The sequence below is a fragment of the Eublepharis macularius genome, chromosome 8, assembly GCF_028583425.1.
Source record: "Eublepharis macularius isolate TG4126 chromosome 8, MPM_Emac_v1.0, whole genome shotgun sequence".
Lineage (NCBI taxonomy): Eukaryota > Metazoa > Chordata > Lepidosauria > Squamata > Eublepharidae > Eublepharis > Eublepharis macularius.
Genome location: NC_072797.1, coordinates 93,467,730 through 93,482,689, shown reverse-complemented (window position 1 = coordinate 93,482,689; position 14,960 = coordinate 93,467,730).

The following is a 14,960-nucleotide window of genomic DNA, read 5'->3' as shown; positions in this document are numbered from 1 at the left end:
AAACCGAACATGGTGTTCATTATTCATTGCCATCCACGAACAACGAACATTGACGAACATGACCTGTTCACGAACATGTTCATTGTTCATTGTTCGTGGGGGCCAGCAGGCTTTCCTCCAGCCATCAAGATATCTACCTCACCACTCCCACAAACCTTACCTGAGCAGGCACCAGGAAAGGTACCAGTAATAAATAATAGTTTGGCCCAGAGCCTGGCAGCAGCCCTGGAACTTGAAGAGGTAGATCCCTATCCCACCACTCACAAAGAAAATTCAAGCTCCGATGCACTCTCCCTGTCTCTCTCTCAAAATGCCAACAGCAACTGTATTTCCCTCACTGTCTGCAAAACCAGAGCTGGGAGCCCCCCTCCCCCCTGCTCTTTGCTTCCTTGTAACAAATTTGGAGCTCCACACTTGAAAGGAAGACCTGCCTATCAAGCTAGATTGGGCTTAGATTGGGGTTTCCAGGGCAACAGCAGGAATTCAGACAGAGTTCAGGCAGTCCCTGCCTCTGGTTGCCAAGGGAATTGCTTGCAGATGCCAGATTGTCTGGCTTGACAAACAGCAATGAATGAGGCTTGCAACGACCACCTGTTCATTTAGAATGACGCCACGCAAACAGCTTGAACAACTGATTGGGCTGTTCGTGGCTTTTTAAAGTTCGTATTGCTGTTCGTGCCCATCTCTAGTCATAAGATAAGACCTCCCAATTTTTTTAAAAAAAATACTAGTAGCAGCAGCCATAGAAGATTAAGTCAGATTGTGATGAGAGAGATCAATTTTTTCCCTATAGTTTGAGAAATCGTATTAAAATGTGATTTAATTACCTGTATTACCTCTCACTTTGCAAGAAGAATCACCTGACAGTCTGGTTTGCTTTGTATGTGTGGAGAATGTCAATTGATAAATACACATTGGCACAAACCTTTCCCATATTAACATTTATACATTACAAGTGCCAGAACAGTAGTTTGCCGAAACCAAAATGACAAGTTTGTGGCATCTAAGAGACTCACACAGCTCACATTTTTATTTACCTATGAAGAATTTGGTGGAAACACTGTGGTGAGTGACAAAAATTGACATTGCCTAACTCTGACTATGGAGAAAGAAAGGTTTTGCATGGATCTGCTGCTATTAGATATCTAGGCGATTGATACTAACTAAATCTATTCCGAAGTAAGTCCCATTTTATTCAGTAAGGTTTATTGCTAGAAAAGGATTGCAGACTAGCTCCCTTTTTAGCAGCCTAGAGTCTCTCATAGTAGTTATTCTAGAGTTTTCTTGCTTACACACTCCCTGTTAATTACAGGTGCTTGCCTATATCAAAGCAGCAATCATTTGCTACAATAGATGTCAATAATTAACTTGCTGCAGTCACAAATAATTTCTTAGGTTAGAAATGATGCTCCTTGCCCAGCACAGAGTCACAAGAAGTACTCTTTTTGCTTTGGCCTTTACAATCCAGCACTACACAGTAGAATGAGATGATTGCCACATGGTATTTAAAGGTAAATGATAAAGTAGGGGCAAGACCGAGGTAAGTCCATAGCCTTTGACGTGTGGGGATATTTTTGAAAATATGGTAATGATTTCTTCTTCAAATGAGAGAGGATCAATAAATAGATAGCAGCGACTCTCCATAAAAGAACAAAGAAGATCCCACAGTTTGGAAGTATAAGAAGACAGAAGGTTCATATTTTCATACACAGTAAATTAAAAATACTGGAATAACATTAAGTCTGCCATGGGGAAAAATAACTCAAACAAATAATAAGGTTTTTAAAAATCAGGCAGCTCAATCCTAAGTCCTGAGGCAGCATCGTCGCTCGTGCGTCAATGTAAATGGGGCGCTGCTCCATGGTTTCCTATGGAGTTTTGCAGGAGAGTCCCGCCAGCACCTGAACATGGCAAGGTGAGGCACAGCCACCACCAGGAGCACCCACTCGCCATTCCCCTGACAACCCCGCTCACACCAGCCAATGGCCAGACCACTCCCCTGACAGGCAAGCAAGGGGCAAGCAGTAGTGCAGCCAATAGGGAGGCTGTAATCCCGGCTGCTGCCAACATGCCCCCCCTCGAAGAGCAGGCATCCCTACCAGGGAGGGGGGCAGAGGAGATAGTGAAGGTCCGGATCGAACACCCACCCTCTTGCCCTTCCAGCCCCCATTTCCAATGAGGGCCAGGCTGGTGGCCGCAGCTTGGTGCACCTGCAAATCCCCGCTGCCTCCACTACCACAAGAAACAGGTTCCCCCACCCTGAAAAGTGGGACCAGAAAGCCTGCATCACTTGGGAGCAGCCCCCAGGATCCAGAGAAGCAGGTGGGGGGCAGGTTCTACAATGAGTGACAGGAATGCCCATTGGAAACCATGCGAAATGCCAGAAGGGAGTGCAAAGCGCCCACAGAGTCAGATAACCTGCAAGGAGACTTGGGTGGTTATTGTTAGTTAGCCAGGCATTCTGAACTTTGCCCTTCTTCCCTTGAGTGAGTGCAAACCTGCCCCAGTGCACTCAGGGCCCACCACCGTGAGTACCCACTGTCCTGTTTCATGAACAAAGTCCCCGCAGCAGGAGACTGAAGAGCAGAGCTTCTGGCTGCGTGCTCACCTACCTGAGGTCATGAGCAGCACAGCTGGAGGTTCTGTAGGGTATGTGGGCAGGTTATTGTGTGTGGCTAGGGGGGCTTGCCCACCCCGGAAGTACACGCAGATTGACCCCCCATGGTAGTTCCCATTTTATGCTCCTTTCGGCCGTGGGGGTGGGGCTGGGCACCGGGAGAGGGGCCCGAGTTTTCCCATTCTATGGGCACCTATGGGCTATGCCTCCTTTTTTCATGATGTAACTTTCCACCTCTGCAGGGGGCATTCCCAAGCTTGGAGCTGCTTTTGAAGTGGACTAACTCACGACCTGCCCCCCGCCCCCTCCAGCACTGGTGCAGGACCTTGCACCACACTTACACCTCTGGCCAGCCACCAAGCATGCTCGCTGGCGGCTACCCATCTGCGGTAGTGCACCTTGGGTGGGCACCAGCGGAGGGGGAGTTACATCAAATTAAGTGCCATTTTCGCTCACGTAAGCCTTCGTTCTCTCCCTATGCACTTTCCACCCTGCTGCTTAAGATTGCACTGTTAGACTTAGGTGTGTTGTGAGATTATTTCAAGAGAGTAGCTGTATAGGTCTGCAGTAGAATAGCAAGATTTGAGTATAGTAAGTCTGCCAAGAAAATGTCTTGATGCGATGTCCCCCCATTGGTCAGTAATGACTTGGTGCTTGCACAGGGGACTACCTTTACCTTCTTTAGCATCTTAAAGACCAACAGCATTTTTCAGGATATAAGATTTCAAGAGTGAAGCTCCATTCATCAGATACCAATGAGAATTTCCACGGTATAAGTTTTCAACTAGCGTCAAGCTCCTTGTGTCTAACTAATGGAGTTAGTTAAAATCTCATACTCAGGAAAATCTCAAAAAAAAAAAGTTCATACTTAGGAAAATCTCATGGTCTTTAAGGTGCTACCAGACTTTAATCTTGTTCTTATTGTGACATTACATCACACATGATTATAACTGCAAAAAACCTTATGCTAAACTCTGGTAAGCTGCATTTATTCTATCTAATGGGGAAAAAATCAGCTACCTAAATATATCAAAAATTTAAGAAGAGAGGCAACACTACAATGGGTTAAAATATATTGCCTTTTGGAAAGTAAAGCATGTTCAACTTTTATTTTGACATATATTTTATTTGTTGTGATAAGAAGTATGTTGTATTTCTCCTTGTGTTATGGTTTATGTAATTAATTTGAAAATATTCAATAGAGATATAGTTATAAATATCTACAATATGGAATGTAAGGATGGGATCTTTTTCGAAGAGAAATACCAGGCAGGCAGAGGATGCTTAATACTTCTCCCACCCCTTCTGAGACCATGCCTCAGTCTGCTTCTTTGTCCTTTGGGCCTGGTTCTGAAAACCTGGATAGGGTGGGGAAAGAACAGATACAGGTAGTTTTTAGAACTAGGCTGGCTGTCTACTGCTTCACTGTTATGTGCCACCAGGACAAATGAGTTTGCACCTGGGCATCTTAGGAATGCATTATTTCTAAAAGTGTACACTTGTACAAGTGTAAATCACCATTTTTGTCAAAATACATGTGATTACAGTATTTCCCAGATTATATAACCTTCTAAGAATAGTCAGTAATCACCATATCACCATTCTGGTCTCAAAAGAAACCATTCCAGCGAGCTGTATATATCATTACAACAATGTGCTGAGAATTGCTCCCATGTAGTTTTACATGTATTGGAAATGCCTGGACATGGCTTCCCTTGTGGAGTGGCCTGATTGGGTGCTAAATACTCAGTCTACCTCCTGGAACCCAGTGGTGCTGGCACAGGTACTTGCCACATGAATTTATATGAAAAGCTAAATTGGTTGTTACCACAACTGTCTAGAGTCCTGACCACATGAAGCTGTTTTTGCTGGCAACCATAACATTGTGGTAATATTTGAATCAGCCCTATGTATATTTTGGGTATGAACATGAAGAGGAGTGTAAACTCTGAAAAAATTAGTCTGTTTTTAGATGGGCGACTTTTTCTAGGACAATGAAGAATCATATGTACAATTTTCTTTTAAGATTTAAATTCTAGTTCTAGTAATCTAGTACTAGTGTGTATACATATAAGACAATGTGAAGAATGAATCTGAGAAGTTTTTGACTACTGGATATCTTCTCTTTTGTGAAACAGAGCTGGTTTTTAGGTTGTGTGAATAGACTATACAACTGTATAATTTCTGCCAGAATTTCTTTACAAAGTGTGAGCAGTACTCTCAAACCATATCGTTTTTGGACCAAAACTGTAGTTCTTAAAGTTTTTCCCCCCAGGTCATCTGTCATTGTTTCTATATATTAAAACCACTGGAAATCAATTGTTGGAAGTGATGTTCCAAACCTGTTGTGGGGGGTGGGGGTGGGGAGTGGGAATATATAGATTGTGTTTCCATTCTTATCTTTGTCATTTTGTCTGGGTAACTTAGTGCTTTTCAGGTCTGTATTGCAAACATGTATTCTGGCAACTTCACAAAGATTATGATCAACATTTAGATATTGTCCAAAATGTCAAACTTTTGACAAGTCATTCAATGGTTTGTTTCCAAGCCATATTGTAAACACTTCTACATCTCTGCAGTTGCAGTATTTGGCATGGCAGCTAGCAAATCATGCATGCCCAGTCATCACAAGACACCTCTTTTAAAAACAACTAAGTTAGACTGCATCTATATTTGTACTGCTTTGGTGCCTGCACAGTTGACTACATTGTCCTCTTTATTATCTAGGGGCGTGCACAATGAAATTCCCTAGCTGAAAATATATACCGCAATCATGATTTTGAATCATTACCTTGATTTTCTGGAATGGTAACAGAAATCCAAGATGCCTGGAAATTATAATACCCCTCCCTCTCCAAAATCTGTATTCCGCCCCCAAGTTCAGATGGATACAGCATGAGGACATGTTTTTCTTTGATTCTACTGATTTCCAGGACAATGGCATTTCTCCCTTCCAATTAGATCCTTGCAAAGGTGGTACACAGATCACTCTCTGTCAATTCTAGCCAATCACAAGCTGCAGAGAGCTGCCTTCTCCTTTCCCCCTCCTTTGTGGGGATTTCTCTCTGAAAGTTTTAGGCCTGGAGGAACCAATGGCTTTAGAATTTGAATGCTTGGTCCAATTTACTTGCCCTTTAGTGGACAGGAAGTAGTTGCTCCCCAGTAATTTTGGTATTATTTGGTTGAAAAAAGCCTCCCTAGGTTTCCCCCTCCCAAGCCCATAAGGAATAATGGGAAGTTCCTAATCTCTTTCCTTACTTTGTTTAACAAACAGACCACAACAAGGAAGCATGGCAAACAGAGTTTTCAGAGGAAAGGTAATTTTTTTATTGTCAGTCAGTCACTATAAGACTGGGAAAATAAAATGAATGCAGACAGGATTTTTTTTTAATGTTGATGCTTGTTTTAGGCTGTTACTATTTTATGAATTGGTAGAGACAGAGATGTGGTGCAGAGAGGAACCTACTTTAGGGGCCTGTAGAATTGATCCCCTTTGTTCAATCTGCTTGAAACTTAGGGGGTCTTTAGATTAAAAGAAGGACTGTATTCTGTGCAAATTTGGCACTGTCTCAGACCCCTGAATAGATTCCCCATTGAATATAATGGTCCTAAAGGGGGAAAAACCAGATTTGACTCCCAAACTGGTAATATCCTACCTGGAAATAAGCAATCATGGTAAAAATCCTCCGCAACCCAAACACCAAGTATGGATATAAATTATAATGAAACATTCTCAGTCCATGACCCTATTACTTTCTCATCTCAGCCAGCTTTCTTGACTTGTGTGTTTGAGCATGCACATGCCTGCATCTTTGTGGTTAAGAAACAAAAAAGACTTGGTCAATTTCATTTCAATTTCCTAGGCTGGAGCTAGCACATTAGAAGGCTCACCCAATGTACTGAAGATGAAATTGACCAAATCTCTCCTAGTAATTTATATGCTTGGCCAATTTCATCCTCAATTCACTGAAGATTTATTAGTTTGGTGGAATACAACTAGCATTGCAATCCTAAATGTGTATACTCAGAACTAGTAAGTATCCTTAAGATTGCAGTCTAGGACTTTAAAATTAAATTAGCTACAGATTTTAAATCAAGAGGAATAATTCTTCCTGAATAAAAGTTTCTTGGTTATGGAAAGTGAACCCCTAATGGAGAGAGAGCAGATGGGAAAGTTCCATGGAAACGCAATGAGAATATACATGTGTAATCCACTTTTTTGCTTAATGGAGAACATAAGCAAATTATTCAAATTCAGTTTGCTGAACGTTCAACTGTGTTGATCGCAATTTGCTGTCATGTTGTAAACTGAATTGCCTAGGTGACTGAACACCTCTGAATACGAAAACTTTGCTCTCATGCCCGTTCATTTATCCAATGAACCCCAAAAGGGAAAATGTTGCAACTTCCAAGAGATATGGTTTCTTTGATTGCCTTGATCCTGCTGGAAAAGGTGCATGGCTTGTCTCTATAGTGTTCCAGTTTCATTTTAATTTTGTGCCTAACCCCTCAAGCCCAGCATGCCTGTGTTCATTTCTTACACAGCTACATGAGATTTGTAGCTTGAACCATTCAGTTTTGAGCATTTGCCAGCAAGATTAATGCCACAGATTGTGCAGGCACTAAAGCAGCACTTTTATTTATTTACAAATTTTGATCCTGTTTTACTGAGTCCATTTGAAGCACTCAACCATATATTGAATTAGAACATATTATACCAACAATAAAATTATACTAAATAGACTTTTAAAAACTGATAATGCAAACAACAAGACCCTTGAGTACAACAGCCAACTACTTTCACTTACCTAAAACCTGTTGGAAAACCACAGTATCACCAGAACTTTGAAACAAAAGGAGAGAAAGAGCAGACCAGGCTTTCTCCATCAAGCTAGTCCATAGTCATCAGAATGAAGTAGGGCCTCACTGAGTCCATCCATTTATGTTTCACATATTTATGGACATAACGTAAATTTCTGGCATCCATGTGATGTGCAACAATCAACATCGATTCCCAGCTGACCACTTGAAAGGACTGAAGCAAAGCTATCAATATTTATATTGTAATCTCTCTGTGATAACAACCTGTCTAGTTCTGTTGGTGAATTATGTCTGAATAGATATGTAATATCTCTCTATAGAATAATATTAAAAATATAGTTTTATGTTTTTATTTATCAGTAACTTAATGTTATTGTACAATTTTTACTTTTAATAATTGTCTGTTTTATTATGTTGTTGTAATTTCAATTATGCTATATTTACTGATGCAACATTAATTAGGGGAAAATGTGCATTTTCAATTAGCATTATGGAAGTGAAATTATTTGCAAGGCTAAAAAGAGTGGGTTTTCAAGCATAAAGCAATCACATTCAATTAATGAAATGACAATTAGTTTTTTAAAATATTAGAACTGGTAGAAGTAGTTATCCATCCATAAGAACCTTGTATAGCCAGATATACAAGTCTAGCAGGGCAATCCTAAGAAATCTTTCTTGGGAAGAAGCCCCATTGAGTTGACCAGAGCAGGATTCTGTGTAAATCTGTGTGTGACTAGTATTTCTTGGTTGCTGCAAAGTTTTTAGAGGAATCTATTTATGTATTTAAAATCAAATGGTTTTATGAACGAGAGCACAGATAAACGTGAAGATATGATGTAATCAGAAGTTAATGACACCTCATAAAATGTAACAGATATATTTAGGAAAACTTATACTAGTTTTGTGCTAGTTGCCTGGTGGAGATTCACAGGTTTTTTTTTTCTTCCACGAAGATCCTAACAGTTTATCCTAGCAGTGATTGCACAGCATAAACAAAATAGCTTAATGAAAGAGGGAAGCCTCTCCAAGTTAGGAAAGTAATTAGAAAGATGCAATAACCTATCTCTGCTAGGGTTGAGCAAAAGCGTATTCCATGTGTAGTTGAAGCCATGTGCTTGTTTTCTTACATAATGCATTTTCTCTACTGAAACACATAAAACCTTCAATAATTTAAATGCCTGGAAGTATACACAATTGTGATTCTTCCCCCAACAAGACTAATAAGTATGTTGTGCGACTGCATGGTAGAAACTCTCTGTAGAACCCGATCCTGCTCACTTTGGCATAACCAGAACTGATGCTTATAGCCAGAACTTTCAATGGAAGACATGAAGAATAGGCATCCAAGATAGGATACAATGTGGTAGAAAAAGGCCTACTACATTGCCTAGTGGCTTGGCATTGGTGGGCCTTGACTGGCATGAAGTGGCAGAGGGTAGTTAAGGACAGGGCTTCCAAGAAGTAACATTTCCGTTGGCCAGAACTTTTCCTTGGACTAATTTGTCCTAAGATAAAAGGCAGAATTATTTCCTGTCTTGTACGCTTGTAAAGGACAGTATATTCATGGTGCTAAAGCAGGTTACGGTGTTGCTTATAAGGTCATCAGCAGAGTTGCCACATCAATAAGAGACACTTTGGACTTGACTCAGTGATGTTGATTGTCTAGTTCTGAAACAAGGAGAACCATTAGATTAAATCCAGATCAAATCGGAAATTTCCATTGATATCCACATCCACATCCCTTCATGTTGTTCCTCAGGGTTCTCTATCTCTCAGTGTTATCAGGACCCCCCTTCCTAGATGTGTGCTATCAGCCACAACTTCATCTTGGCTAAACTTGCATCTTGGCGGCCGTTTTAGGAGTTAGCAATGCCTTGCTTTGGAGAAGGTGTGGTCATGTCTCTCCTTAGTCAGGGTACGTGAACGTGGTGCCAAAGTCTTTGGGAGAAGACTGACCTACTGATAAAGCATCTGTGTGTCTTTCCAGTGCCAGAAGGGCTTGCAGAGCTGGATGCTCACTTTGGTGAATCAATGTAATTTCATCAACAAATGCAAGTCCTTCTGAATGCAAAATCTAATTACTATCAAGCTACCGAATGGGCTTGATAGCTCTTATTGACCTTGCCTAAATGTCCACCTCAGACATGGGAGAAGCCTCCACCCTGCCAGGCCCTTTAGTCCAATCAGGATATTCCCTGACCTGAATACAATCACCTTTTATTGCTCATTTGGGAAGAACCCTACTTAATCCAATGTGAGCCAGGAAATCTATAGATGCTCATCCTGGACTCACCCCCAAGCCCTGCATTTTACAATCATTTATTTGACGGTGCTTTGTGCTGGCTCCTATAACTGTCACTGCTCTACCAGCAAAAGTGTGCGAGTGTGGTGGTGGAATTTTTCTTTCCACTTGCATAGAGGCTGACAACTCTGCTTTTGTTTCTTTTAGACTCTGGGACACTTCCTCACCAGTGTGTCTCTGCTGCTCTACCTTTTTATTATTTCCCAGGTCCACTGGAAGCTCTGCTTAACCCCCTACTCTTAATTTCTGAATCATCAAACCGAACAATGTATTCTACCCAGCTCGACAAACTGGTAGGTTAACTTCTTTTCCTCTGGACTTCGGTTTTTCATTTCTCTGTTACCCTTCTTTATGTCCCTTGATCTTCCACTCCTTGAGTCTGTTCCCCAGCACAGAATTCTTGCTCAGCCAGTGGCTTGGATCTCTTTCACTTTCTCTTTCTTTCCTCTCATTTAACTTTTGATATGCACATTGTTCTGGATGCAACCATTTCACTGTTCTTATGATTAAGTATCATTTAATTTTTGTACCCCTATGTTTCCTTAAATATATCTTGAACCTTGTTTTGGAAAAGATCTGGTTGTTTCATGATTATTGGTAGCCTAATGGAAGCACTTTGTGCTTTCTTGCACACTGTCCAAGTAAAATAGTAAAGCATCCAGTAACACCTTTAAGACTAACCAACTTTATTGTAGCATAAGCTTTCAAGAACCACACTTCTCTTCATCAGATGTAAGGAAGGTATGAAGAGGGTATGTTTCTTCAGCGACTACAGACTATCATGGCTTACAGTGCAATCCTAAGCAGCAGGATGGAAAGCGCATAGGGGGAGAACTAAGCCTTGCGTGGTGGTAAATGGCACTTACATGGATGTAACTCCCCCTCTGCTGGTGCCCGCCTGAGATGCACTACTGCAGATGGGTCGCCATCAGCGAGCACGCTTGGCGGCTGGGCAAAGGTGTAAGTACAGTGCAAGGTCCTGCGCCGGTGCTGGAGAGGGTGGGGCGGGGGCTGGGCTGTGAGTTAGTCTGCTTCCAAAGCCACCCCAGGCCCGGGAACACCCCCTAGAGGTGGAAAGTTACACCATGAAAAGGTGTAGCCCATAGGTGCCCATTGAATGGGAAAATTCAGGCCCCTCTCCCAGTGCCCAGCGCTGCCCCCACAGCCCAAAGGAGCATAGGATGGGAACTACCACGGGGGCCAATCTTCGTGTGCTTCTGGGGTAGGCAAGCCCCTCCCCCACCCAATCACCTGCCCACACACCCTACAAAACCTCCAGCTGTGCTGCTCATGACCTCAGGTAGGAGGCTTTGCCCGTCAATCTTCTGCCATGGGGACTTTGTGCATTAGGCGAGAGAGTGGGAACGCACAATGGCGGGCCTGAGTGCACTGGAGGGACTTAGTGGGAAAATTGGGAGAAGTTTGCACTCATTCAAGGGCAAAGTCCAGAATGTCTGGCTAACTAACAATAACCACCCATGTCTCTTTGCAGGTTATCTGACTCTGAAGTTCCAGCTCAGTAAGAAGCGAGGGAGGATTGACAGGTAAGAAGGAGATGGGGTAGTAGCTAACCCAGCTCACTGATTTGTGCCCTCTGCCCCCTAACTTGAACTTGCCTGACTGCTAGCCTCTTCAGGTGAGGCTTGGCGGGGGAGGGGGCAGTGGCAGTAGCCCCTACCTGCCCCAGAGGCAGTTGCCCAGAAAGCTACTCTTGACACAGCCAATGGGGGGCGGGGGGGTGGCTACCCATGTGGGAGCTCTATTTAGACTCCCTTAGCTGAGGCCCCTCCCAGCAGAGAAGGAAGTGTAGCCAGTGGTTGAGTCGACTGGGTGTTCATAACACCCTGTTGCTGGAGGGTGCTCAGCCACTTGACTTTCTCCTTCATGGGATAAGATCATCCCAAGGCAGAGTGCTGTCTCGCCAGAGGGTCATGCATCATGTTGTTGCGAGCTGCACCTGGGGAGCTACCACCACAGCTCTTAACCAATGGGCACCTTCCCAGATGTTGCAAACTGGGCTTGGCCTCGGCCGCACACTGGCCTGGATCACTTGCAACATGTGTCTGTTTCCCTTGCAGGCAGATCACCACTCATCTGGGACACCAAGGAACATGGCTGTCTGAGCCCCCCAGATGCCTCTGCAAGTGCCATTCAGGTCCTGCCCAGGGAGCAGTTTACCAAGGCAGCCCATGGCTTGGCCACATTGGTAGGATATACTTCCAGAGAACCTCTGCAACTTTTACAGTTTAATAAAATATGTATTGAAAAACACAAAACTGCTGTCTGTTTGCTCGCTCCCCCGACATTGACAGTAGCTGCTGCCACCCCCAACTCCCCCTCGGGACATCTTCTCACACATCCCTGCACATTTTTTCTGGCTTGGGGCTGGGATCGATGGGGTGGACTCTGCTGCCAGGAGGAGCAGGCATCAAGTGGCGCCCTGTCCAACTTCTCTGGATTGAGCTGCCCCTCCTCTGGATTTTTGTCCAAGTAAAGGTTCCTAAAACCACATATTCTGCTCCCCTAATCTGCAAGTGTGTCAGTTTTCCAGGCTAGCCAGGCTGCAGAAATGGAAAGAGGTTCCCCCAATACCGAGCTTAAATCTCCCCAGAACTGGCTGTGATTCTGGTTGAATGTCCCAAACCCAAGTAAAGGGAGTCCACACATGTCTAGGATGCATGTGAATGCATGGACATATTGTAATTCCAAGAACAGCATGTTGTGTAGAGTATTGGGCTTCAATGAGGCAGGAAGAGGCAGTAAAGTTCCATTCTTCCATTGGGAAATTCATCTGGATCCAACACATTATATTTTACAGAGTTATGTGGATAAGCAGAATAAGGATAGCGTTTTGAAAGAAGCATTAAAGTTACAACCCTGTGTGCACAGTGAATCCAACAGAATTTACTTTTGTATAAACACGCTTTGGGTCATTACATAATAATAGCAACCGAAGCCAGTGACCCCTCGTAAATGAATCTGAGCCAGTTGTTCCCAGACTGTTTGATGATATCTTTGTCCTCAAAAGGCAGTTAACTCTACTTACTGTTTTTCTATTGATAGTTTGTTTATCATTATTTAAACCATATGTGTTTCAGTTATAGCCATGCTATCTTAATAATATTTATTCGATCTAAAATCTCATCAAAATGACAAAGAGTTGTAGAATTACATTAATATCTACAAAAAGCTTCTCTGGACATATCCAACCAAAGTTAAGCACTTTTAAATTCCATTGACTTCATTGCTAGAAGATTAAAACTCATGATTCAGTCTCCATTGAAATGGCACACAAGATTACTTGAATATGGCTGAATCATGTATACTTTTTTATTTTTCTGTACTAGGTATACAGGACTATTTGCAGGCAGCACAGCAGAACAAAAATAAAGAGCTCATATGAGTGTATGCTTTATTTGTGAATGCCAGCTCATTTGATAAAGAAATAATCTTGATTTATAATCCATCAAGTTATTATTAGGCATGGGATGAAACATAAAGCCAGGGATAATCAAAAACCTGAACTGACACTCTGACATTGATTACAGTAGCTGTGCACAGCTTTCTGAAGAGGATTACACTGAACATAGGCATTCTGTTCAGTTTCTGTTAACTATTTTTGCACTCTAACTTATGGTGAATAGGCTGCAGGCAGCTATACTGGACTAAAGGTAGCTGAGCACTTGGAGAAGGGGGAGCTGAAATTGCAAGTACTCGAAGGATTAGGATTGCACATGGAATGGAGCCCAGGCTGGATTCCCATAGAAGGGTATATGCAAAACCTGGAAAATAGGCCATATGAATAAATCACAGAAAAAATAGATTAATCATCATAGCCCAGGATCCAAGCAAAGGAGTGTATTGGAAAAAGATTTGACAAGGGCAGAAAGAAGGTAGACAGGAAGTTGAGGTAGAAAGCAGAGTGGCAAAGATAGGCTGGTACGCTTACAGGCAGAGACACCCAGAAAGAGATTAGGGGACAATACAGACAAGGTTAAAATCTGGTTCTTGCATAGATTTAGGCTCAGTCCTGAGTGACCTATAAGTGTTATAGACAGGACAAGTCTGGAGGAACTAAGGAACTGTATGAGAGGTGGAGCCATTCATTCTCTTCTACTTTACAACCTTTTAGCTCACCCAGTGAACACACCAGAGAGCCCTAGTCTGCAACAGGTTATGCCAAGACTCTGCCCATGCAGTTACGGATCTTGCCCAACAGCGTGGAGAAAATACACATGCATACAACTTGTACAAGCTCAGGCTCTGTTCTATGTTTCTGCTAATTACATAGATGTTAGAAAGTGGAGATGGTGGTCCTGGTTTCTTTTTATTATGTCCACAGAATGTCTTCAGAGGGCTCAGAGGAATTCTTATAGCAGACCAAGCTGTTTTTGACAATGTATACTGGCGCAGTCAGCTTCAGGCCACTGGAAACTAGGGGAAATAGTGATTTGCACGACAATTTCAGAGACAGCAAAATGGGACAGATTTATCATCCGAAGTGTGCTTCTCATTGTGAAGAAATTGCCTGACACAAGAGAGAATGATCCATGATAACTAATTCATGGTAGCAGTTTCACATGTCCAAATTATCAAGTGAGAGGTTCCATTATAATATAGATAATATAGTGTGTGAACTCATCTTTTGAATAATGAGGTCTTATTTTCTTGTTACAGAAACATTGTTGATGTCTTTAATGCATTTCCAAAGGAGACTGGGGAAAGTGGCTATAACACTTCACTTCACTCAGCTTTATAATAATTACAGCAGAAGAGGTTACATACTGAAATCCTTGAGCCAAGGTAATGAAAGTGCCATACTTTTTTACAAAATAACAATTTGAATAGACCTGATCCAGAGGATCTTTATTACTATTCCATGTATTTACTTAAGATTATGGATTGTCCAAACAGTATAAGGAGTGATGTTCATGCTCCTGCTCGCTCCTGATAGCAGTCAAGCAACAGTGTTTCGCACCAATTGGAGTCTTCTAGTTAGTTTAGATGGGAGACCCATATATAGTGCAATGTAATAGTCAAGTCTTGATGTTACCATAGCATGGATCCTGGTGGCCAGGTTGGCCATGTTGAGGTAAGAAGCCATCTTCCAGGCTAAGGAGAGGTTGTAGAAAGCATTTTTCATGGCTGCCTTAACTTGTTTTTCTAGTAGTAGTGCTGGATCCAGTATAACCCCTAGGCTCTTAACTGAGTCTGCAAGGG